The sequence below is a fragment of the Coenobita brevimanus genome, chromosome 97 (assembly GCF_032717465.1).
Source record: "Coenobita brevimanus isolate Jiangsu-jjx chromosome 97, ASM3271746v2, whole genome shotgun sequence".
NCBI lineage: Eukaryota > Metazoa > Arthropoda > Malacostraca > Decapoda > Coenobitidae > Coenobita > Coenobita brevimanus.
The window spans coordinates 6,584,379-6,611,925 of record NC_137050.1 but is presented as its reverse complement, the minus strand read 5'-3'; the positions used below and the strand labels follow the sequence as shown (position 1 = coordinate 6,611,925).

Genomic DNA, 27,547 nt, shown 5'->3' with positions numbered 1-27,547 from the left:
GGTGCGAATGATGAGTGGATGGATATATGGTGGATGAATGAATGTGTGGTTTGAGTGGGTGGGTGGATATATGGTTTAACAAAGTGGAAGGGGGCGTGGCTTGGGTGATAGTGAATAGATGTGTGGTTTGAACCAAATCAGTGAATGAATGTTAATAATAATAACAACAATAATAGTAATAATTGTGTATGCACTGCACAGTATCTGTGCAGCCTGTCCATAATATTTACTCTTTCTCCATCGTGTTTATGTTCCCCGTCATGGGCACCAACTAGCAACCATCAGCACCGTGACGTCATTCCAAGCCCGCCATGTTGCCACACTTAAAGTACGCGGCATTACGAGCCACACGCACTTTTGTCCGTCTCGTCTGCTTAAAAATAACATGTATTATTAGAGTTACGCAATATGTATTCTGTAGGCAAATTTGTTGAGGACCGATCACACAGTATTTAACGGGATGATGGAAAGTTTGGAATTTGGAAGGTTTGGCGGGCTTTTAATGACCTTGAAATGGAGCGTAACTTGTAGGGGCCAATTCTTTTATACACTGGCAAGCACTTAAGTAGCTTTTGTCTTAATGACAGAATTTCTTGCTGATATGTAACGCGGGAGAAGCTACTATTATCTCTTTTCCTGGGAAGTATTTACAACTGGCTAGAAACGGTGAAAGAATTTCAGCTGTTGCGCCATGGATGGTTCAACTTTGCGACGGTTTCGCCAAACCTTGGATGATATTTACAAAGCAATATACCATCCAGTCTTTCTCATAATAAGAATTTATGTTTTTATTTATTTTAAGATGAACAGAGATACTGGAAGACTTCTGCCATCTCATATCATTCGTTTACAAACGAATTAGTGTTACGAAAGCTCGTCTGAACGCTGTAAGGTTGCAGGTCGTATCGTACCTCCCATTGCGATTTATTTGGCACATTACATCTCGGTACTCTCTTGTTTGTTAATAATGTTATTGCTGTCGATGTTTAAATTATATAATTAATGTACAAGATAATGTTAAAGATACTATGCAAAATATGTGGATAAGGAGGAGGTAGTGCGAAGCTTGACACCAAGGATACAGCCAAGTATTTAACTTACTCACAGGATATGCTTTTTGCCCTCCATTTCGGTTAATATTATACTCAGAGGATATGCTTGTTGCCCTCCATTTCGATGACTAACTCATTTCATTTACCGTATTCATTGTCGAGAAATATATCCGCTTGTATCTGATCCACCTTGCAGGTTTGTTTTGTTCTGTAACATTGAGTGCCTGGATAGCAAACGGTGTCACGGTGTTGTAGATGTGACCAAACAAGCGGTTTATAAGCAAGAATTTTGACGTCTGCGTTGCACTTTCGATGGTTGTCGCTATCCTTGGGAATTGGTAAGCCTTTGCCCTGACACTGCCTGTTTGTATGGTCCACCTCAATGTTTTCTGGTTTCTGCAGCGAATAGCCTATAGTTTGGTTCTCTCCCTTTGTCCGTGTCCACATCAGATTTTATTAGTGCAACTCCTTGGGTGAGGCCAAGAGGGTGTCACTGGACGCAGTGATATGTCTGGTACGGAAATTTCCCTTCTGTATACCATTTTTGCATTACACACCGATTTTGACTCTCCCAGGATGGTCATTCATCCATTTTTTCCCTCTTTCTGTCCTCGTTTTCCCGTTTATTTTTTACGTTAACCTGCTTTAACGCAACCTAATCTAAGAGAATAACTTAAGAAACTAACCCATCCCACACATTCTCATCTCCAGAAGCTAATCCTTGATCTCCACTCGTCATTCTTGGAGGGTATTTCTTAACATCTTCACTGCACTTAAACCATTAACCTACTCTTACAACACCCATTTTCACAAGGAACATTTTCCTACCCCAGTGTCACCGCCGGCCAAATTTCCGTCCCATCTCAACCATTCCTTTCCTAGGCCATTTCTTTATCTCCTTCCCCCTTTGACGGTTTCAAAGCACGAGTAGGTTACGGAGGAAAGCCCTTAACTGCAGTCAGCCGACACTGAATTGTGCGTGCCAACAGATTATCCTCGTAAAAAGTGTGAATTTCAGTTCTCACCAGCCATGGCCAAGAATGCATACTGAGGTGTATTATAAACATTGAGCCATTCCTCCCCCTCCCACTCCCCAGTCATATTTGTATGCTCCAGATTTACTACTGGGTGTATATAGTGTCCTGTCGGGAAGGCGTCCGGTACAGGGTTGATGAATGCCCCGTGTTAGAATGTTTTGTCAATGAATGCCCCATGCAAAATTTTTATCACTGTTTTTTGTAAGTTAACCTTCATCAGTAATATGCAAGTAATTTCTTTTGGGCACGTCCATTTGTATTTAAACTTTATGTCTGAAAGTGAGGCAATTATGGTTAATAGAAAACCACCATTATCATAGCGGCCACCACTACCACAACCACCACCACCATCATCACAACTACCATTACTACCACCACCAATTTTACCAGCGATTTTCTGCTCAATAAAATCGTATGTTCGTGGCCATCAGCGAAGTAAGATTCATCGGACTGTAGCTGTGCACCCCCCCCCCCCACAACAACCATCTCTTACTGTGTGTGTGTGTGTGTGTGTGTGTGTGCAGACATGAAACTGCAGGGAAATCCCCGCCGCATTTTTCGCGTAGTGTGGATTTTTTTGTAAGAAAAATCACAGATTTTAAGGTATGCAAGAGATGTAAAAAATCAATACCCCCACCCTTAACTGAGAATATATATTAATAATTCAAGGAAGTTTTCGAAGTGCTCAACCTCATCACTAAAGACAAGAATCCAATGATAGCAGTTACTCAAAAGTGATATATATGTGCAAAGAAGAAGGAATCATAGGCTAGTAGCCCGAAAGATTGTTCCCTCCAAGGAAAAAAACTGAAAACAAAATAACAGCTAAATTCAAGATCCGTTCACTTCGAGATGCCTGGACACGCTGCGTTTAAAAGACTGGAGATCATAGGCAGTAGGAAATGCATACAGATGACAGTTCCAGAGATGACCTGTTGCCTACATGGAGGACTAGGAGTAACGGTTAACTCTTGCATTAGAGAGTTGGGCAAGAAAGGATGAGAGTTTGCTGCTAGGCGAGTGCTACGCCCCCGCCAATAGTGGTGGTGGTGGTGGTGGTGGGGGGGGGATGCAAGCATACAGTTCAAAGAAACAGTGACCACTGAAGTAGTGATAGAAGAGATCAAAATATAACAGTGCGGCGAAGAGACAGAGGTTGAAGGGGGCCAGTAAGAGGAGGAGCATTAATGAGATGAAAAGGCTTTGACCACCTTGTTGAGAAGAGCTGTATGTGAGGAGCCCCCCAACACATGAGAGTTGTACTCCACACACGGGCGAATAAAATGCGTGTATAAAGTCAACAACAGTGCAGGGGTATAGAAGGCATGGAGCCGGTTTAGCACACCTAATTTCTTGGAAGCAGATTTTATGAGGTATTATGATCTTTCCAAGATGAATCGCGAGAAAATGAAGCACCAAGTATGTTCAAAGATGATGGGGGATTGAGTTGGATATTGTTAAAAATTAGAGAATACTCTTGTGGTAGATTTTGACGAGTCGAAAGACTTAAGAACTGAGTTTTTGATACATTAAAAAACAGTAAGATTACTTTTACTCCAGTCAGAGATTTGAGCCAAGTCAGACATTAGGTTTGCCATAGCTTCATCCCTTGTCTGTTAAGTAACTGCTGGATGGACGTTGCGGGAAGCAGATGGAAAGCTAAAGGGTGATCATCAGTGTATGAATGGCTAGGGTTAGATGTACAGCTTAGATCAGTGGTACTTAACCTTTTTTGAGTCACGGACCCCTTCGCGAATCTAGTGAAAGCTACAGAAATGCACATAAGCACAAACACAGCCTTTTGCATGCAATGAATGTACCTTATTTTATTGAAAACTACCTCATGCAGTGTATAAATGATTTAAACAGTAACACTGGAAATGAGAGCTATCTGAATATGTTTGCAGATGATGCAAAAATACAAAGCAGAATTACTAACACAGACTCTTGTAAAGAGCTACAAGAAGAATTAAATAAACTTCATGAATGGAGTAGTACATGGCAAATGGAATTCAATGTGGATAAGTGTCATGTAATCAAGTTTGGTAAAAGTGGAAAAGTGGAAAAGTGGGATTATAAGTTAGGAAATAAAACCCTATACACATCAGAAAGAGAGAAAGACCTAGGTGTGATTATCAATAACAGACTATCTCCGGCTGACCACATCAGCGAGAAGGTACGGAACATGTATACACTGCTTGCAAATATGAGAATAGCATTCACATACATAAATGAAGACATGCTAAGAAGGATAATAACATCATTCATTAGACCAACCCTGGAATATGCATCAGTAGTCTGGAGTCCTCATCTCAAAAAGCACATAGCCAAGATTGAAAAAGTTCAAAGGGCCGCTACAAGATGGATACCAAGCTTAAGGGACCTAAGCTACGAAGAAAGACTAAATAAACTGAATCTACCAACACTACAGGAGAGAAGGAAAAGAGGTGACATGATAATGCTATATAAGTGCATATCAGGGAAGGAGAAAGTAGACATAAATGATTACTGAACATATGGAGAAGCATCAGCAAGGGGACACTGCAAAAAACTGCATAAGAAGAGAGGTGATAAAGACGTAAGGAAATTCAGTTTCCCAAACAGAGCAATTGATCAATGGAATGCACTACCGAATGAAATAGTGTGTGCCAAACAAATTCACAAATTTAAGGATATGTACGATAAATATGGTTTAAGACACGGGACAGTACGAGCTTGACTCATTCCTGTAAAGATACAATTAGGTAAGAACAAAGTATAAAACTGTCTTTACAAAGAACTGTTTCCCACTTTCATGGAAAAGCTAATGGCCAGTCGATGAAAAAATGAAATACATCCAACTTGTGCAAATTAAACAAAAAACATTAATTCTGCTCAAAAGTTCATTTCAGTGACAGGGTTGTTGTTTGGCTTGAATAAGAAGATGAATTTGTGGAGTGGTCTTTGGCAAGGAAACACGCATGTCATCATTGACATCCAGTTAAGTTCGACTTTTCGTTTTGATAGAAACAAAGGCTGAAAACCCTGACTCACAAAGGTATGTAGTAGCAAACGGAATCACAGCACCCATAGTTTGCTTTGCCAGACGCGGGTAGGGTTGTGTCAACGAACACCAGAATTCTTCAAGACTCCTCGATTTTTTTTTTTTTTTTTTTTTTTTTTCAATGATGCCAAACGGCATCACGAAATTGTTCTCAATTATTCTGACCTTCACGGACCCCCTGAAGCTCATCCATGGACCCCTTGGGGGGTCCATGGACCCCAGGTTAAGAACCCCTGGCTTAGGTGGTAATTTATGAGTAGAAGGAAGAGAGTTGGTGATAAGACCCTGCAGAACACCTCTATAGATAGGCCAAGGAGAAGAACGGTGGCCGGCTACAACAACAGCAACAGAACAACCAGAAAGGAAGCTTGAGGTGAAGGCACAGATTGAAGGATGCAAACCGTATGAGGGCAGTTTGAAAATTGAAGGTTTATGCCAGACTTGATCGAAAGCCTTTGAGATGTCAGGTGCAGTGGCAAAGCTTTTACTCAAGTCCCGAAAACAGGATGAACAGGAGTCTGAAAGGAACGTGAGAATTTTAGCCAATGGAGCGTCCCTGGCGGAACCAACCCATACGGACTAGGAAACGTTATGATAGGATAAATATTTTAATCTTTGGTTGTTGAGAACAGATTCAAAAGCATTAGACATGCAGGATGTTAAAGCAATTGGGCGTTAGTTAGAGGGTTGGGAATGGTCACCATTCTTTGAGACAGGTTGAATGAGAGCAAACTTCCAACAAGAAGGAAAGGTACAATTTGACAGACAAAGGCTAAAGTGTGTAGGCACAGAAGCAGAGTTTCTAAGAACAGGAGGGATCCCATCAAGCCCATATGCCTTGTTAGTATTAAGGCCAGTGATGGCAGAAAACACATCAGGTGAAGAAATTATATTGCCAGAGGGAAGTAATGGAGGAACAGCACTGGACTCATCTAAGGTGGAATTGTAGGAGAAAATCTGAGCGAAGAGTTCTACTTCATTAGTAGAAACAGCTACAGAGCCATCAGAAAGGAAAAGAGGAGGGAAGGATGAAGTAAAGTTGTTAGAAAGGTTTTTGGCAAAGTGCCAAAAGGAGAGGGAAGAATTTGAATTAGAGAGTTCAGAACATTTAATCTATCCACCCAGTCAGACGCCATGATTCCGTAAGGGGTGACCGTTTGTCTTTGAATTAGGTATTTTACGGGGAGGGGCACAAACCCTCCGTCAGCCCACCATGTTGACACGTAGGCAATATGTATGTGTTGGTTATATGGTTACCACCCTGCGTGGTAAATGGTTTCCTGGCTTGCAGGAAACCATTAGGCTTGTCACTCAGTGTTAAGCCACCAGAAAAGGAAAGAGTAGTAAAAAGTGACAGGAAATATGGAAGAAATAGGAAGAGAGGAGGGAACGGGGAAAAAAAAAAAAAAAAAACGATAAAGGTGAAGGAACAAGTAGGCAGTACAACATCTGAGTGGATGATGGTTGCCACCATTTAGTACGAACAATACTGTGTGTATATATATGGTAGAGTTGAGCAGAGGGTGTTGCGATGGTTTGGGCATATGGAGAGAATGGATAATGAGCGATTGGTGAAAAAGATAACTAGATCTGATGTGAGAGGTGTAAGGCTGAGAGGAAGACCACGAATAGGATGGATGGACAGTGTGAAGAGAGCACTGGATGCGAGAGGGATGTCTGTTGAGCAAGGAAGAGTGGCTGTGCATGACAGAAATAAATGGAGAGAAATTGTGAATGAATAAGTGATGTTGCAGCCCTGAGGGAATATTCTCCCGCACTTGGTCTGATCAGCAATTTCAGGTCAGGTGCGGGTAAGGGGATGAGTCTGTTATGATGTGGCAGGGGTAAACCAGCTCTGCTGTCGGGCCATGCTGCGGATGTCACTGATTGCATTGCGCAGTTGACCTTTGTGCGGTGTGGTGTGGTGAGGATCTCTCCGTTCTTCCCTTTGGGGCTAAGATGCGAATGAATGTGTTTGAATGGATGAGTAAATGGGGAGTGTGTCGTCCTGTCTCGGCTACCTCCCTTTCCTTGGGGGAAGCAGCCTAGGTATATAGACAGACAGATAGATATTCTACGGAGCCTCTGTGGTACAGTGGTAAAGTGTGCCTTTTCGTACACTGAAGAATGAGGGTTCGCGCCCCGCCAGGGTAATAAACTTTGGGAGCGTTCTTCAGGCCACGTACTGCATTGGCGGACACAAGGGATGCAGTGGTTGAACCAGTGTCGCATACTATAAAGTATGCTTGCACCCAGTCGGCTTGCGCGGGTCCATTACACTTGGTTCACAGACTACACACACATCCAAAGACACTACAATTACACTTACAAGCACTTCTCACCCTACATACAATCTCTACTAGACAGCCTAAGCCACTTGGTAGAGATACATTGGCTGTATCGTCCCCACTTCGGTCGGAAAAGGCCGGTCCTGCATTGGACACACAGACGGCTGATGAGACGAGAGATGAGATATATTCTACATCAGTAAAGTATGAGAGAATCGACAGTTTAGGGAAATTTGTAAGCAAACTGAAATTTTTGGTAGTTCATCTACGGAGCCAACGGCCATACCACGTTGAGTATACCGCTTCCCGTCCGATCAGCGAAGTTAAGCAACGTTGGGTCTGGTTAGTACTTGGATGGGTGACCGTCTGGGAACACCAGATGCTGTTGGCATCCCTACGTGTCAAGTGGGGTTGGTGGAGGATTAGTGCCCCTCCCTGTAAAACAATTAACTCTAAGCCGTTGACCACCCCGTTTGGGATACATGGCGTCTGGCAATGAATGAATGAAAAAAAATCATCTACGGAAATTTTGCCTGGTAGACCTGGCAACACTGGTCCCGTCAGCGAGTTAAAAGTCGGTAATAAACACGTGACACGTCTGTCCTCCACTCCTCCAGTCGGTTACAGACACTGGGTTGTGTGGGTTACAGCTCTGTAGGCTGCCTCGGGCGCATTGGCAGGTTCCCCCAGTAGGTATATTTTATTTTTCCTCTACATTTCTTATGGTATATAATTACCAGATAATTATCTGTGTTGCATACCGGTACTGTACTAAAGTTTTCTGAAGATTGTGACATCGTATGCAAGAATGTTGCAATCGCAGCCCCCGAGTGTTTTCTCTCTCTCTCTCTCTCTCTCTCTCTCTCTCTCTCTCTCTCTGTTACATATTATACACGTATGTATGTACGTACATACAGTACCGAGCAAGGACTGTTGTTCTTAGTATACTGTAGATGTGGGTATGTTTGTAATATATACTCCTCCGTAAAATTATCTGGGTTGGTGGGGTTCAGTTAACCTAACCCTATTTTCTCTTAAGTTATGTACTACATTATATGAATTTTCACTATCCGAGCAGTCTTCCATTAACATTTCCCATTTGTATTACAGGATCCACGTGTACAGTATTTTAATGGAAGCTGCACTATCCTGTACTATTATTTCTTAAATATTCATTGTGATATTTGTGGGTTCTCCATCCAGTCTATGTAAGCACTGAGTTATATGCCAAATTGTTTCTTGTTTTTGATCACTCCCGGTCTGTCTGGCCAAGCAGACCCATCAACTGCAGGCAAGCAACCACCCTTAAAGGGCCATCCTGTGCAGTGAACTGATGTTTGCTTGCATTTGACAGTGCCTTGCTATTGCAACACACTGGAAAAAGTGAGGAACTTTGTTACCTGGATGAATGCTGCATTTGAGTTGCGCAGGCTCCACATCACTCCATTTTCGGATTATTTGGTTGCCACCCAGCATTGTAAATGGTTTCGTGGGTTACAGGAAGCCTTTGGACTTGTCACCCAGTGATATGTCACGTAAAGTGGAAAGAAGACTAATATAAAGCGTCAGGAAGGAATTGAAAATTAAGAGAGGAGGGCTGACACAGACAATAATAAAGGTGAAGGAAGAGGTAGGCAGCTCCATGTCAGATGAATGGATGATAGTCACAGCCACCTACCACTGAATGGTTTCTTGTAAAGCAGGAAACCATTTAGTGCCCTGAGTGGTAACTATATACAGTAACTAAGTGACACCAGGTAGTTTTGTGGGTTAATTATGTATCATCAGGATTAAATTGTAAGAGTTTATCCAAGGGGTGGTTAAGGCTTAGTGTGCCATGATGCCATTCAAGGGCAACTGAGGCTGGTCACTCTCACCTTAAAATTTGTTGAGATTGAATAAGTCAGCCCTGCACTCCTATGCTTCTGATAGGGAAAAAGTTGGTTTAATGTGACACTGTACATCAACTGGCAAAAGAAAATCAGATTCCATGACTGTGAGAGTACAAATTCCTCGGGTCCCATGTTGTTTATCATGGTACTTGAAGCCCTTTCACGTGACTTTAGAAACGGACTCCCGTGGGAGTTGTATGCTGATGATTTGGTGTTGATTGCAGAGAACGAAAGGGAGGCGGAGGAAAGGTTTAGGAAGTGGAGAGATGGTATGGGGCACAAGGGTTTAAGGGTAAATGCAGATAAAACAAAAGTGATGATATCTAGGGTTGGTGGCGGTACTGTCAAAGTCGAGGGAGAATGGCCATGTGCAGTTTGCCACAAGGGCGTGGGAAGTAATTCCATCTTGTGTGGTGTGTGTGATAAATGGGTGCATAAGAGATGTAGTGGTATCAGAGGTAGACTGCGAAATAATGCTGATTTTATGTGAAGGCGTGTTGGGGTGAGCAGGTGGAGATTGTCAGACGTGAAAGGATTGAACTTGCTGGTGAATCTCTTGAGTGTGTGGAAGAGTTTTGTTATTTGGGAGACATGTTGTGTGCTGGAGGTGGGACTGGAGCTAGCTCTTTGGCTAGGGTGAGAAGTGGTTGGAAGAAGTTCAGGGAGCTCTTGCCTCTCCTGACATTGAGAGGATTCTCCCTACATGCTAGGGGGTCTTTGTATGCAGCACGTGTTAGGAGTGTAATGCTGTATGGTAGTGAGATCTGGGCAGTGAAGGAGGAAGATATTCGCCGGCTCAGACGTACAGAAATGACAATGATTAGGTGGATGTGCAGTGCGTCCCTGCGTCCATGGCCTGGAGGGGCTGGGTTTACGATGGAAGAGTTGAGAGGTAGGATGGGACTGGAGTGTATTGGTGTTGTGATGAGGAGAGGTAGATTGAGATGGTTTGGACATGTGGAGAGGATGGGGGATGATAATTGGGTGAGGAAGGTGAGAAGTGTTAATGTTGGGGGTGGGGTTGTGAGGGGTAGACCGAGAAAGACATGGGACGAGGTCATTAAGTGTGACCTCAGGGTTAAGGGACTGAACAGGGAGGCTGCAGTGGATCGTGCAGCATGGAGAGCCGCCATTAGGTGACCAAGGCCGACACATGCAAGCATGTTGGAGCCTTTAAAAACGAAAACAAAGTATCATTTTCTTGGATGTTCTAAGCATATACTGTACTAATTATGATACAGGCAACCCCTAGTATCTGAAAGGATTATGTCTAGTAAAGTTATTTTTAAGTGAATATTTTCCCCTTTTATAATAAGGTGGTTAGGTGATATATAAACCACTTGTGTGAATTAATTAGGGGAGGGCAGTGATGGTTCAGACATTTTTTTTTTTAATATTTATAAAACAGGTTTAAGCAGGAGTGTAATCTGGTTTATGTTAAAATGTTGCCACATCATTTGAGTCTTTAGGTTGATAATATGAAATTCTTAGCTCTTTTCAGCTTGAAGCTATAGTTAATGAAACACAAGTGACTAAATTGTCCGAACCATCCCTACCAGTGGTAATGATTCGGACAGTAGGGTGGGATGGTTCGGCCATATGTATTACTCAGCATATTCTTAAAATTATGTGAGTTATATTGGATAAAAACAAACATTTATTAATTCAAAGAGATTTCATTTTCCTAAAGTACATTATTAAACTTCAGAATCCAAATGAACTACTTGATACCTGTTATTAAAAAAAACAAATATTTTATAACTGAAATAACCTTCACCAGATGTATTAACCCGTCACGTCCCGAGCTATTTTGCACCTCTGACACCCCCCAATCCCGAGGTATTTTCGATTTTTTTTTTTTTTTTTTTTTTTTTTTGGGGGGGGGGGGCTAAAACCTCTGCTTTTGGTGAGAAACATCAAAAATTCATAGAGAAATCACTTACCTGAGGTTTAAAATACTTGATCCAGGTAGGAGTACCACCTTACCTGACTGGGTTTACTAACAGGCTGGCAGTAAAGAAAACGAGTTCTATGGGAGGGTAACTATTTCACACAACTCATAAATGGTCAGTCGAATGGGTCACGCTTCCATTCACGTGGGTTAGTTATATTAAGGCTACTAGAAGTAGCCTTAGAGGGTACTCATGTGTGATGTTAGTCACTTTTCTCCATGTACATATCCAGTCATAATACAGTAGATTCATTGGACATTTACAGCATCACAATACAGACTTAAATAACAATCAGTGACATAAGGGGAATGTCAGGCTATGTTTAGTGGCCATAGAGGGTTGCGCATGTGTGACTTTAGTCACCCTCCCCAAGTAAATGTTGTTGTAGTACACAACTTGTATATGTACTATAAACTTACAGCATCACAGTACTGAACCTGGAACAGGATTGAAATAACATTCAGTAACACATGGGTTAGCCTACATTGGGTTTATGACAAGTGGTCATAGAGTGTTTTCCCAGATGCACAGTAATGTGGATTCAATGAAAGGGTTTGATGCAAAAAAATGCAGTGCAGGGACACTTTCTAGGAGGTTTGTTGGGCATTTCTTTGTGTCTGGTGGTTTGAATAGTTTTATTTTTTATTTTTTTATTTATTTTTTACTGTGAATTTGAAGAAATGGAAGTGCTGATGCAAAAAAAATTACAGTTCAGCTAGTGAAAATTCTGTCAGACATTCAGATACCGGTACCATACTGGTGGTTTCCTGTATTGGGACTTGCAGAGGACTGCTTGTGGGCAGCATAGTAAGAATAGCTACCGTTCATTATTTTGTACCATACATAAAACAGTCCACCCAGCAGTTATTTCTGCATTGATAAGCTATACAATCTTCATGTAATTGTCCTGGAGGTTAGTCTAATCCAATCACAATCCACAGTAGGCTGTGTCAAAAATAAGTAGTGGTGCAGGTAATACATTTGTGGCACCAAGCAGATGAAGTATAGCATATAAATTTAATACAGTACTTATTGCATTTCTGCATGCTATATAAGCAATGTTATATACAGAATTGAAATAGTATAAGTGTCATATATAATACAGTGACAGATACTTGATTAGTTTTTATTGATGAATGCATTCAGTCTCTTTCTAAACATTGTCAGAGTATATAACTATAACTTCCAGTCCTAGTATGCACCTTTTGAAGCATAGGCGCCCAAGACTAGGCTGTTGTAGTCCAGGACATTTAAGGGTAGGAGACTGACTTATTCTCCTCGTAACATTTATACATGACAGAAAAACCTCTGGCTGCCTTTGGAACTCTAACCACCAGGGTTGTGGAGTCAGAGTCATGGAGTTGTCTGTTTCTTGGTTGGAGTAGGAGTCAGTAAAATTTCCACGACTCAGCCTCCGAGTTTTTTGGTTCTGAAATGGTATCAATCATATCTTTTCAATATTTTATTTAGTTCATTTTACGACCATGTTTAACAGTTTACTTGTTATTATGCAAGCATTGTACAACAAGAAGAGAAATTGAACAAGATTTATGAATTGCATCTATCAAAATTTCATGAATATTATTCATTTACCTGCATCATGTCCATGTGACGTATTATTAGTACAGTACAGGTATACCTCGGTAAACTATACCCCTAGATGCAATACCCTAGCCTGATGGGGGTAGAAATACCACCATAACCCAGTTTAACGTTGGGTTTTAATTTTTTAAAATTGATTTTGATGATATTTTGGACTAAAATTGTGTGTTTAGGTTGATATATAAACTTTTTAGACCTAGATTAATGTGTTTTAGCCATAGGTGGGGTGAACATTGTCATTTTGGGGTACAGTTCACTAATCTTGATATTTTGTAGACATATTTGACGATATTCAGATTTTATTTGTTGGTTTTAGTGAGTTATTTATAGGTGTTAGGCTTAGGTTAGCTTCTTTTACAGCTGTTAGGCCATTTAAATTGGCTTTAAATTTGTTTTTTGACTCATTTGGGTGAGTTTTGGACTTGGTTGGGGGGGTGGGAAACCCAAGGCTGAAAAATGTATCCTGTTACTTTACACGTTTAATCTATCCCAGTATACAATATCCCGCTTAACGATGGGTTATTAACCAGTTGCATCGTTAAACGGGGGTATACCTGTATCTACTTAAGTCATAGTCATACTTGTAAAATTTTTGGAGTTGGTTTTGGAATCAGAGTCGAGAAATATTATCACTGACACTACAGCCCTGCTAACCACAATGTACTGTATATTCCACAGTGTGTTCTGACCCATAGCTCTACCACCATTCCACCAGGCTAATTCCCTCTCATGGTACAATAATAGTTGTGTTCGAGAAGTTTGCAACCTTGTCACTAATAAAGTACAGTAGCTGTTTACACAGATCTAACATGTACAATAATGATTCATTATTTTCCAGCAGTGACCCATGTCTTGTTTCCATCTTCATTCATATTGCTTATAAAGGCTCCAACATGCTTGCATTCATCTGCCTTGGTCACTTAATGGCAGCTCTCCACACCACTTAACTTCTGGCAGCCTCCCTATTCTCTCCCCAAGTTCAAACACTGTTACCTTGTTCCACATATTTTTCAGTCACTCTCTTGCAGTCATACCTTCGACATTCACACTTCTCACCCTCCTCACCCAGTTGTCATCCTGCATCCTTTCAATATGCCCAAACCATCTCAATCTACCCCTCCTCATCACAATATCAGTACACTCCAGTCCCAGCCTTCCTCTCAACTCTTCAAACATAAACCTAATCCCCCCTTCCCCCTGCCTTGCATTCAAAGATGCACTACACATTCATCTGATTATTGTTGTTTCTGTACATTTCAGCCCACAAACATCCCCATCTTTTATTGTTGTTTCTGTACATTTCAGCCCACAAACATCCCCATCTTTTCCTGCCCAAGTTCCATTACCATATAGCATTATGCATGTAATTCTGGCTACAAATAAGGATCCCTCAGCACAGAGGGAGAGCCCTTTCAGTGTCAGGAGAGGCAACAGCTCGCTGAGCTTCCTCCAACCATTCCTCACCTTAGCCACAGACCTAGCTCCAGCCCCACCTCCAGCACATAACATGTTGCCCAAGTAATGGAACTCCTCTACACACTGCAAAGCCTCTACAAAAATCAGTCCTTTCATTCCTGACACTCTCTACATGCTCTCCATGACACACTGCACACATGAATTTAGCATTATCTTGCGGTCTACCTCTGATGCCACCATATCTCTTATGAACCCACTTATCACGTGTACTGCACAAGATGGAGTTACTTTCCACACCCATGTGGCAAACTGCACATGGCCACACTCTGGTTTGACAGCACCACCACCAGCCCTGCTATAGATATCATCTCTTTTGTTTTATGCCCATTTACTCTCAGACCTTCATGTCCCATTCTGTGTCTCCATTTCCTAAGACTTTCATCTGCCTCCCTTTTATTCTCTGCAGGCAAAACAAAGTCATCAGCATACATCATCTCCCATGGGAGTCCATTTCTGAAGTCATTTGAGAGAGCTTCAAGCATCATGACAAACAATAAGGGGCTCAAGACTGACCCCAAATGCATGCCAACATTCACGGAGAACTCATCACTCAATTCTCCATTTGCTTTCACCCGGGTGCAAGCACCCACATACACAGCATTAGTTATAGCCAATCTAATCAGCCACTCTTCGATCCCAAGCTTTCTAATTGCCCACTTCACCTTCTCCCTTGGGGCTCTGTTAGAGGCCTTCTCCAGATCAACTGAAACAAAGCACAACTCCCTTTTCTTTCCTATATATTATTCCTGAGGCTGTCAGACAATGAATGTGGCATCAGTAGTCTCATTGCCTGGCATAAACACAAACTGCATCTCGTCAGTGTTCACTGTTTCCATGCTCGTACTGTGTAGGACTCTGTTACATTCATTATCCAGTCCTAAAGTTTTGTGCCTCATTAAGGTCCCCTTTCCAGGGCATCACCCATCCCCTTATATGAATTTATATACAATCACAGTCTTCAGCCAGTCATCTGGGACAAAATGCTGATATAGAATCGTATTTATCAAATCAGTACTTAACTCACTCCCATATCTCTTGAGGCCTTCAGTATTTCAGCAGTCAACCCAGACACACCTGCTACCTTCCCCACCTGCATCCTGTTTATTGGCCTGCTTACAGTTGCAACATCAATCAAAGGATAAGAGCCAAACACTGGATTTGCCAACTTCAAGTCTTTCTTGGTCCTGTCAAACTCATTCAGCTGCCGGTTATGATGCCTTCTTCAAGCGTCTTTAATATCCACACTGTCCACCTCTACCTTTCCTTCATCACTTGTTACACACTGCATATCTACGATATCCCAGTTTTTCCCTCTTCATCTGATTTGCCACCTTAAATACCATATTCTTCCTTTCAGCACTATTAAGGTTGTCCAGCAGTACTCTGTTTAAATATAATTCTGTATTCATTTTGTGTGTGTGTGTGTAGAATGTTGCACTTCAGGAAAGTGAATTTGATATGCCATATGTCTCCCTATGGTGATTTTTCCAGACCATTCTAATAAAAAATTGGCTTTAACATTCTTGCAATGTTGCAGTTCAGAAATTTACCATCTGTTCCTGCCTTTGTTGATGTACAGTACTCGTAAGAATGGCAATGTTTCACATACTGACTGCTGGGGTACCCCACTTCAAACATCCTTTCAGTCTGATTCTGCTTCACTGTAGAGTAGGCCCATGCAACATAGGACACTTACCAGAGCACTGCACAGCCCATGATACATTAAGATGCAGTCACATCATCAATGATTATTTTTGATTAACCCTGATGTGTCTCGTTGAGGAGACCCAGCAACCACAGGCAAGAAGCACCCCTGCGGGGTCATCCCATGCAGCGAACCGATGTTCCCTTGTGGCTGACAGTGCCTCGCCACAGCAAGGAGCAGGGAATAGTGTGCAGGTTTGGTTCCTGGATGGACACCGCATTTGTGGTTAACAGGGGCACCGTGGCAGGCTGCACTTCACGCTGTAAATTGGTTATTTGGGTACCACCCAGTGTTACAAATGGTTACTTGGGTTACAGGAAACCATTAGGCCTGTCACTTAGTGTAGAGCCACCTGAAGTGGAAAGAAGACTAATAAAAAGTGGCAGGAAGGAAAGGGAGAAGTATTAAGAGAGAAAGACAGACACAGAGATATTATGAATGAGGGGAAAGAGGTAGGCCACACATCATCAGGTCAGTGGATGGTGGTTGCCACTACTTACTACCACATTATCAGTGGTGTAGGGAACCAGTGTGACAGCCCCAAAGCGGCAGTACCATATCTGTGGTTAGCATGCCAACTCAGTCAAACAGACCAGGGTTTAGCAACAACAGGTCATTCTGTCTATCTTTCTGTCTTTAGCCATATAGCATAATCCTGTAAGGGGTGACCATTTGTCTTTGAGTTAGTGGTTTTATGGGAGGGGCACTTACCCTCCGCCAGCCCACTTGTTGACATGTAGGGAACGTGTGTTGGTTATATGGTTACCACTCAGAGTTGTAAATGGTTTCCTGGCTTACAGGAAACCATTACACTCAATGTAAAGCCACCTGAAAAGGAACGAAGGATATTTAGTTTATAGTAATCCAGAAACCTCATGTAACCTTATAGTATGAACTCTCTTCCTGTGGAATCTCAATGGAGTGTTTGCTAAAATCTTATAGATATCATGAAAAGCTTTGGTGGAGTGTAAGTACTGTACTACTGTAATTTTCTCCCTTTCATTTAAGTGTAATATAACCAAGAAAATCTTATAAAGTGGTAGGTGGTGGCGACCATCATTCACTCGCTTGATGTAGTGCTGCCTACTTCTTCCTTAGCCTTTATCATTCTTTTCCTGTGCCTTCCCTTCTGTCTTCCTATTTCTCCCATCTTTCCTGTCACTACTTATTGCTTTTCTTTCTATTACAGGTGGCTTTATATTGAGTGACAACCCAAATGGTTTCCTGTAAGCCAAGAAACCATTTACAACGCTGGGTGGTAACCATGTAACCAAACCATATGTGCTTCCTATGTCAAGTGGGTTGGTGGAGGGTTAGTGCCCCTCCCTGTAAAACAAATAACTCAGAGTCAAATGGCCACCCCGTACGGGATTATGGCGTCTGGCAATAGATAGATAGATAGAAATCTTATAAAACTTTCATAAATATGATATTCTTGATTTAAGCCGATGGGGCTTTTTTTTTTTTTTTTTTTTTTTTTTTTTAAATACTCTGGGCATAGGCTTCACAGCCTACTCCCAAGGCCCAGCAGTCCTCCTACATACCATACACCTCTACATGTCACCACTTCGGCACTAACACCCACCGTCCATATTGAATACATGCTAGGGCTGTCTCATACTGGACTGGTGTATTGGTATTAGCGGGGGTATTTTTATGACTTGATGGCAGGTCTTCTGGTAGATCAGTAAAGTCTGCTTTTATTAAAGTCAAATCCTTAAACTGTTCCCTGCCCCAGTGGGGATTTGAACCTGCGTCCGGAAGGACTGCAGGCCACCTCTCTACCAACTGAGATTGCTTATAAAATACCCAAATTCCCATGACTCTTTTTCATATGAAAATAAATCACTTGACATTAGCAGGAAATAAATACTGTACTGTGGTAATGTTCTGAACTTGAGAAGATCAGTGGGGACAGGATTAACTTTATGCGCCAACTCTAATGCAAGACTCAACTTGGAGTCCTTCACCTTTATCATTCCTTTTCTGTGTCTGCCCTCCTCTTTTCCCATATCTCCCATCTTTCCTATCACTTTTTATTCTTCTTTCCTTTTCAGGTGCTTTCACATTGAGTGACAAGCCTAAATGGCTTCCTGTAAGCCAGGAAACCATTTTACAATGCTGGATGGTAACCGTATAATCAACCCATACATGTTCCCTATGTGTCAGTAAGTGGGTTGGTGGGGGGTTAGTTTTAATTTTCTTGAGGGGTCTTGTGGTGTGGCACCTCGTCAGATGCCTTGGAAAATAGGCAACATTGACTGGGCTATCAGAGGCCACATATGAGGTAACATTTTCCAGAAATGTGTGAAAGTTTGTGAGGCACTACTTATTTGGTACAAAACCACGTTGAGACCCTTTTGTGAGATTGTGAGAGTGAAGATGTTTCATGATTGTGTACTAGCTGGCCTCTTAGATCCCTTCTTATATATCGGCATCACATAGGCAGTTTTCCAGTCATTGTGTATGTCACCCGTTTCCAGACTTAAACATGTAGCTAAGAGGCATGGTTACTCCTTTCGTATGTTTCAGTATCACAAGGTAGACGCCATCATCACCTGGTGATTTTTCAGGTTTTAAGTCTTTCAGTTTCTTCAGCACTGCCCTGGTTGATACATCAACTTCCTCTAGTAGATTTATCCCAGAAAATGTCAACCATGGGTGACAGTAACCATTGATTCCTTTTTAAAAGCAGAGGAGAAGTACTTCTTAAGAATATGTGCCATCTGTTCATCATATGATTCCAAGTCACCAGTTTCATCTACAAGCACCACACTTTCCCGGACAGTCATCGTGCTCTTGACATGTCTGTATTATGTCTTGTACACCCCCTGGGGGTAGGGGGGTTTCAAGAATACTCCCCCAGTATCCCTGCTTGTCGTACGAGGCGACTAAAAGGGTTGGTGGTGGGTTAGTGCCCCACCCTGTAAAAAGAACTAACTAAAAAAGCAAATAAAGCGCCTCGGACCCGGACGGACCATACGTTGATGACTAAGGAACGGACAAAGGACATTCTGAGAGTAGGAACGTGGAATGTGAGAGGAGTGAATGATGAAGTGAAAGAGAGAGAGATTGTCCAGGTGCTTGAGGATGCAAAAGTGGATATATGTGGATTGACTGAAACTAAATGGAAAGGTGAAAGGATGAGAGAATGGGAATACGGTGTAGGTATATGTGCGGGAGTCAGTGAGAATGAGAGGGCAAGAGAGGGAGTATGTCTGATGATAAGCAAGAAGTGGAAGGAGAATATAAGAGAGTATGGAACAGTGGGTGCAAGGATTGTATGGGTGAGGATGAAAGTAGGTATACAAGCATGGGCGATTGTATGTGTATATGCTCCAACAGAGGATCGAGTGGCAAGAGTGAAAGATGAGTTTTGGGCGAGAGTAGAAGCATGTATGGACAAGTTTGAGAGGAGCGAGAGAGTGCTGTTGATTGGAGACATGAATGGCAAAGTCGGGAATGTACGAGTGGATGGAGTGGTTGGTCAGTGGGGTGTGCCAGCGGAAGTAGATGGGAATGGTAGTGCTTTGGTGGACATCTGTGCTGGTAAGGGGTTGGCAATAGCCAACACCTACTTTCGTCATAAGATGATCCACCGGTATACATGGAGAGTAATGAGGAGGATGGATGGTGAACTTGTTGAACGAAAGGCAATGATAGACTACGTGTGTGTGGATGAGCGAATGAGAAGACAAGTGTTGGATGCAAGGGTGTGGAGAGGGTGGGGGAATGGAGTCTCGGACCATCACTTAGTGATGGCCAAGGTAGAGCTGCAAAGAAAGTGGTTGAGGAGGCGAAGGGGAAGACAGGAGGAAGCAGCTCCTGTGAGAAGAGTGGAGAAATTGCAAGATAGTGAGAAGAGGACAGAGTATAAGAGCATAGTGGAAGAAAGATTGGGAAGGTATGAGCTAGAGCAGATGGAAGGGGTGGAAGACGTATGTAAGATATTCACGGAAGAGATAAGCACAGCGTGTGAGGCGGTTTGTGGAGTGAGGAGGAGATGCAAGGGTGTGCAAGGGACAGCATGGTGGAATGATGAGGTGAAACGAGCTGTGGAACAAAAGAAGAAGGCATATGGTGAATGGTTGGCGAGTAGAGGTAGGGGAGAAGATGAGAGAGAGAAGAGAGAAGTATATGTGAGCAGGAGAAGGGAGGTTAAGAGACTGGTGAAGGAGAGTAAGAAGAAAGTGGATGAAGAGTTTGGGAGGAATCTGAGTGTGAAATGGAGGGAGAGTAAGAAATTGTTTTGGAAGGAGGTAAAGAAAGTAAGGCAGTGTGAAAGGGGAAATAGTAGGGGAGTGAAAGATAGGAATAATAGATTGTTGGTGGAGAAGAGAGAGAAATTGAGGAGATGGAAGGAGCACTTTGAGGATTTGTTGAATGTAGAGAGTGAGAGCAGTGTGAGTATAAGTGGTTGGGGAATGGCTGGGAGAAGAAGAGATGAGAGGAGGGAGGAAGAGATCAGTAGGTCGGAAGTAGTGGAAGCGATGAAGAAGATTAAGCTGGGAAAGGCCCCAGGAATTGATGGAGTGTGTGGTGAAATGCTTAGGTATGGGGGTGAGATTGTTGTGGAGTGGATATGGAAGTTGTGTAGATTGGCTTGGGAAGAGGGAAGGGTTCCAGAGGACTGGAAATCAGGTATAATTGTTCCTCTGTACAAAGGAAAAGGGGAGAGAGAAGTATGTGGTAACCATAGGGGTATTTGCCTTCTTAGTGTGACTGGTAAAATATATGGTAGAATACTCATTGATAGGGTTAGGCATATGACAGAGGAGCTAGTTGGAGAAGAACAAGGGGGATTTAGGAAGGGAAAAGGGTGTGTAGATCAGATATTTGTTCTAAGATGTTTAGTGGAGAAGTATCTAGAGAAGGGAAGGAAAGTGTACGCTGCCTTCATGGACTTGGAGAAAGCTTATGACAGAATAGATAGGAAAGGTATGTGGAAGGTATTAAGAATATATGGAGTGGAGGGGAAATTGTTGAGTGCTGTGAAGAGTATGTACGAGGGAGCTAGGGCTACGGTGCGAGTGGATGGTGAGCTGAGTGAGTTCTTTGATCTCAATGTGGGACTGAAACAGGGGTGTGTAATGTCTCCTTGGCTGTTTAATATATATATGGATGGGGTCGTAAAGGAGGTACAAGGTAGGGCAGTGGATGTGGGGGTGGCCTTAATGAATGAGGGTGAGATTTGGAAGCTTCCGGTGTTGCTGTTTGCTGATGATACAGTATTGTTGAGTGAAGATGAATGGGAGTTGCAAGGTTTGGTGAATGAATTTGGGACAGTGTGTAGGAGGAGGAAGCTGAAAGTTAATGTAAACAAAAGTAAAGTTATGGTGTTTGAGAGGAATGAAGTCACAGAGTGTGCAGTGAGGTTGGATGGTGAGGATATGGAGAATGTGAGTGCATTCAAGTACTTGGGTAGTGTGATGAGTAAGGATGGAACTTTGGGGGATGAAGTACGTGAAAGGGTACAGCAGGGAAGGAAGGTTGTTGGCACACTGAAAGCAGTGATGAGAAATAGGGAGGTGAGTATGGAAGTTAAGAAGTCACTGCATGATGGTATTGTGATCCCTACCCTGACGTATGGAAGCGAGGCGTGGACCTTGCAAGAGGGGAACAAGTCAAGAGTGAGAGCAGTGGAAATGAGTTACTTGAGAGGAGCATGTGGAGTGACATGGAGGGACAGGTTGACGAATGAAGAAGTGAAGGAACGTTGTGGGGTAGATGTGGATGTGGTTGAAAAGATTAGGAGAAATACACTGAGGTGGTTTGGACATGTGGAGAGGATGGAGAATGAAAGACTGACTAAGAGGGTGTATGTAGGTGAGGTGGAGGGAGGGAGAGGGAGGGGTAGACCGAGGATGAGGTGGAGGGATGGAGTTGAGAGGTATATGAGGGAGGGGGGGGTGAGTTGGGGGGAGGGGAGTCAAATGGTGGGTGACAGAGTGACTTGGAGGCGTTTTGTCTGCGGCCACCCTTTGCGGGATTAGGGCGTCGGGCTATAGATAGATAGATAGATAGACAAGCACCACACTTTCCTGGACAGTCATTTTGCTCTTGACATATCTATAATATGCCTTAGGATCAATGCTTACTCTCTATGCCATTTTCCCTTCCATGTTTTCTTTTAGCCTGTCTTATTTCTCTCCTAGTTCTGTTCATTGCCTGTTTGTACCTTAGGTAGTCTTGTTGGTGTTTAGTTTCTAGTTACTGATTCCACCATTTGATTTTGTTCCTTCTGGCTGGGTATATTTGCCAGTTCCACCATAGGGAGCCTAAAAGATATTCCCTTCTGCTTGGGGATTCAGAGCACCACAACAAGTGTGTTCCCTACGTGTCAGCAGATGGGTTGGCAGAGGGTTAGTGTCCCTCTTAAAACAACTAACTAAAAAGACGGACAAAATACCCAGATGACTTGTTTGTGGCCATCCCTCACAGGATTAAGGCATCTGGCTATAGACAGATACTTATTTGTCCCCCCCCCCCCCTCTCTCTCTCTCTCTCTCTCTCTCTCTCTCTCTCTCTTCCCCCCCCCCCCCCCCCCATGAAAGGCCATTGAAACACTTGCTGACTCGCTGACTCCAGTTAACAGTGCAAGTGCATAACAGATAGTGCAGTGTGCAATTTTAAGTGAAATGATAACATTCTATGTGTGAAATACTGAAAGTTGTGACTTGGAAACCATGTCTGGCAAGGATGCAAACCCTAGTGGAAAGCATGGTACTACTGAGGTGCACTGAAGGCATGCTTTTTTTTTTTTTTTTTTTTTTTTTTTTAAATAGGCTCCCTCCCTATCCCCATGAAACCCATGTTTTGTCAGCCTCATTATACAATAATTCAGTATGCGATGAGCTTTCATTTGATACAAGACCATCATATAGCAAGTCATGACTATACAGTACTGTACATAGCTAGTCACCTGCTTTCATCTTTACTCATTTCCATCTACGCACCTCTTTCACACTTTTAATAAATAACAAATATTTTTAGTCTCTGTAACTCCTTTTTCAGAAATATTAAATTTCATTCATTCATCGCCAGACGCCATGTATCCCAAACGGGGTGGCCAACGGCTTAGAGTTAATTGTTTTACAGGGAGGGGCACTAATCCTCCACCAACCCCACTTGACACGTAGGGAGAACGTTATGCCAACAGCATCTGGTGTTCCCAGGCGGTCATCCATCCAAGTACTAACCAGACCCAACGTTAAATGTATTATGTATAATGTATAAATGTATTATGTATAAATGCACACTGATGGCACTGGCCTGTTTCCTTTGTGTTACATATACAGTTCATAGTTAGTCCTGAGCTCTACTGTACACATTTCCATCCCAGCATCTCACTTCTTTTTTTTTTTTTAATTATTATTATTATTTTTTAAATGAATAATCATTCTTTCATCTTGTTCTGCCATTGAGTGACTCTACACTGAGTGACAAGCCAAATGGTTTCTGGTACACCAGGAACCATATAACCAAATTATGGCGCCTGGTTTAGTGGGTAATTAAGGTGCTCCAATCGGATTGAGCCGGTGGAGGTTCATATCCAAGGGGTGATTAAGGCTTATTGCTCACGTAATGCCACTCAGGGATGAGTGATGCTGGTCACTCTCATCTTAAATGCCAGGACAACTTGCCTAGCCCAGGGCTCCTATGCTCCTCATAGAGCAATGTAGGATTGGATGGTGGAAGGATGGATGAAAAATAATACTATATTCTTCATGCTTGCAGCTGGAAATATATTCACTGCAGATGAGACAGGCTTACAGGGAAATGATATTTATAAAGGAAAATACATTTTTAGTTCATAAAAGCACGTTAATGTATCGTAAGTGGTGACACATGAATTTTGCAAGAAACATATAAAGGTTTTTATTAAAAAATCTGTATCGATGCATTTTATGCACTGATGGGATCTTAGGATTGTAGCCCCCATCTGTAACAAGGGAGACCAGTATTTGTTTATTTTGGTGGTGCCCCTGCGTCTGTATGAACTGTTACCCAAAGTGATGGTGCATACAAAACGCACCCCTTTTTATTGACATTTTTATTTTCACTGTTGCAGGTGCATGTATTGCATTTACCTCAACATGAGTTGTAAAGAGGTGTTGCTTTTGATTTCCATCATTTTTCAGATTTTATGCGAATACAATGTTATTCCACTAATGGTACACTCCAGGGTGACTCCATCTAATTCTGTGTATTGTCATTGTAGATAAGAGATGTGGAACTAAAGCTCTAGTCAGATATTTCTCCATATTAATAGTGTGATCCAAGGCAGCACCCTGTTCTGTGTACGGTAGTGTCTTTGTAGATAAGAAGTGTGGAACTGAAGCTGTAGTCCCCCACCCCCCATCCCTTTTTTTTTAAACAGATGGTGACACTGTATTGAATTCAAGAAAGGCACACTTAACACTGAAGCATTTGATTGAGATATATTTGAACTTTGTGTCATAAATGTAATCTTCAGCTTTGTACTGTTGTTTTATGTACCTAATGCTTATTTTCATGTTTTCATTTATCATTAAGGTGCCTTCGTGGGCTGGCACTGGTCAGCTCTGCTACCTGGTTATGCAAATGCCCCACAACTCCAATCCTATCACCTGAAAAAGGGATGGTGGACTGCAGGAAGGGGGCAAAAGCATCGCCATTGCACTTGACATCTTGAAGGCTTTTGATCAAATGTGGCATAAATCTTTAATTTCCAAACTGCCCTTATATGGTTTCTATCCCACTATCTGTGCCATCATCTCTAGCTTCCATTCTGGTTGTTTTGTAGCTGCTGTTCTAGACGGCCACCGTTCTTCACCTAGAGATATCAATAATGATGTTCCTCGGGGCTCTGTCCTGTCACCAACTCTCTTCCTTCTATTCATCAGTGACTTCCAAGCTGTACATCTAACCCTATCCACTCATACACTGATGACTCCACCCTTCACTTTTCCATTTGCTTCTTACAGCATCCATCGCAGCAGTTACTTCAACAGACAAGGGATGAGGCTATGGCACACCTAATGTCTGACTTCTCATATTTTAATCTTGTTTTTAATGCATCAGAAACTCAGTTCTTACATCTTTCAACCCACCAGAATCTGCAATAACAATATCCAACTCAATCCTGCATCATCTTTAAACGTAGGCTACTTGGGATTTCATTCTTTCAGGATTAATCTTGCAGAGATCATATTACCTCTTGTAAAATCTGCTTCCAAGAGATTAGGTGTGCTAAGCTGACTCCATGCCATCTTTACCCCTGCACAGTTGTTGACTGTAGACACAGGTTTTATTCATTCCTGTGTAGAATACAACTCTCATGTATGGGGACAGCTCATCTCAGCAAGGTGGAGGCAAAGGCTTGTCATTTCATTAGCTATCTTCCTCCCACTGGCTCCCTTCAAGCTCTGTCTCTGCCACACAGTTGCATCTTTATCTCTTTTCTATCACTACTTCAATGGTCACTCCTTTGAACTGTTTGCTTGCATCCCTCCACCACTATGGTGGGTGCATAGCACCTGTCTAGCAGCAAACTCTTATCCCTCTTCTGTCCAGCTGTCTAATGCAGGAGTTAACTGTTACTCCCAGCCTTTCATGTATGCAACAGGTTAAATTCTGGAACAGTCTTCCTAAGCATTTCCTACTGCCTATGACCTTCAGTCTTTTAAATGCAGTGTGTCCAGGTGTCTCGAAATGAATGGATCTTGAATTTGGCTGTCTGTTATCTTGTTTTTGTTTTTTCTTGGAGGGAACAATCTTGGGAGCTTCTAGCCTTTGGTTCCTTCCTTGCATTAAAAAGAAAAAAAAAAAATGCAGTGTAGGGGAGGGCAGTGATGGTTTGGACAGTGGGGTGGTTCAGACAGTGCATTTCCTGAGAAACGTATGGGACCTAGGACCGCGAGATCTAGCGTGAAAGTGGGAGAGTTTGTTTACTTAGACTACATGGAATCTCCAAGCTAGAAACGCCATACTTGTTTATGCAGGTCAGATATTATGTTTTTCATCTCCTGTGTAATAATTTGAGTGTAAATCGTAAGCTCTCCTTTATGAATATGCCAAGCATCGAACTGTTCATCATCAGGGTGAATCTTTGTTGCATGTAGCAGGGCCGTACCTCATCCATCAGAGGGGCGCCCCCCTCCCCCCCAAAAAAAAAAAAAAAAAAAAAAAAAAAAAAAACAGGCCCTCAGGGCCCCCATCTAAATCTAATTGAATTGAGTGTTTCATGAGTCTATTGGTCTGCAGATAAAATGGCTTCTGGTGCACCAGCGTCTCTGTGACTCTTCGTTGAATGGATAAGTATCATCATTATAGTCGCCTTGGGACACACCACACTTGATTATGTCACAGCAATGTTTGTTGGACATACTTTGGCCAGTTGCCAAGGTCATTGCTGAGCGGGATAAAAGCAAATTCATCGAGTTGACGCACACTCGCTGGCGAATCTTGCTCTGATGATACCGGCATGTTGAGTACCTGTGATCTGTTAGCACAGTCATCATGGCTGTTGCCTGCCTCAGCTGAAACAACTGGCCGTGATGATTCGGTTGCTGAAAGTTGACAAGCGTCACTTTGATCACTGTCATATTTTTCTTTGTCATCAGTTGCAGACGAATTACTTTTAGCAGACATAAACTCATACGTCTTCGGTAATTTCTCAACTGCTTTTTGATCAGCCATAGCTTTGGCGAGCTTGACAGCACCACTGCTATATGAGCATTTCATAGTTACTGAAGTTCACGTTGTAATTAAAGTAAAAAACACTGTAAACAAGCAAATTAAGTGTTAACCCTCGCAGTGTCATCACTTCTAAATGATAGCAAGTGCAGAGCAGTAATAACGAATGAGCGAGCTGTGATCACTGCACTTTTCGTCGAAAATTGAGCATCACCTGACCTCTGGGCTCGAAGTTTGAAGCATGAAGTTTTGGAGAAGTTTATCAGTTATTTTCCTTGTTTGACACCATGTAATACCATGGTTTCTTGACTGAATTGTACCAAGAAAAAATGGTGGTATATTTATTTTCATTAATGTTTTTGAAACATTCAGAAGGAGAAATGAGTTAGAGAAATGAACCCTTTTCTGTTTTTGCCATTTGTAGGCATAGGGACAAGACATGCTTATTTAATTTAGTCCTCTAGGGTTAATAATAGATCTTTGGACGGGGTCCCTTGATACGGGATTCCTTGAACTTGGAGCCCTCTCATACTCGAGTTCCCCCCCAGTTGGAGGGTATGGGGGGCGGTAGTTATGGACCTGGCATGTAGAACATATTGCTATAAAAAACGAATGGTAAACTCTCTCATGTGAAACTTGAGGGTACCCTTCAATTAATTGTATACTGTACTGTAGATTCGGGATGATTCGGACAGTTGAGGAGGGGGATGGTTTGGACAGTGTTCAAACTATCACTCCACTATTACCAAGTCATGACCTTATCAGATGATAATGCTACTTTTAATCATTTATATGTGAACACATAGTGAAACACCATTCTTAA

At 42.3% G+C, this 27,547-nt stretch overlaps 1 non-coding gene across 1 annotated transcript; it reads left to right on the top strand.

Annotated features, from left to right (window-relative positions):
• The first annotated feature begins 7,692 nt into the window (after positions 1 to 7,692).
• LOC145413881 (5S ribosomal RNA) lies at positions 7,693 to 7,811 on the top strand. Its single transcript, XR_013899772.1, has one exon. It is a non-coding gene; the product is annotated as a 5S ribosomal RNA (ribosomal RNA).
• Positions 7,812 to 27,547: the final 19,736 nt, after the last annotated feature.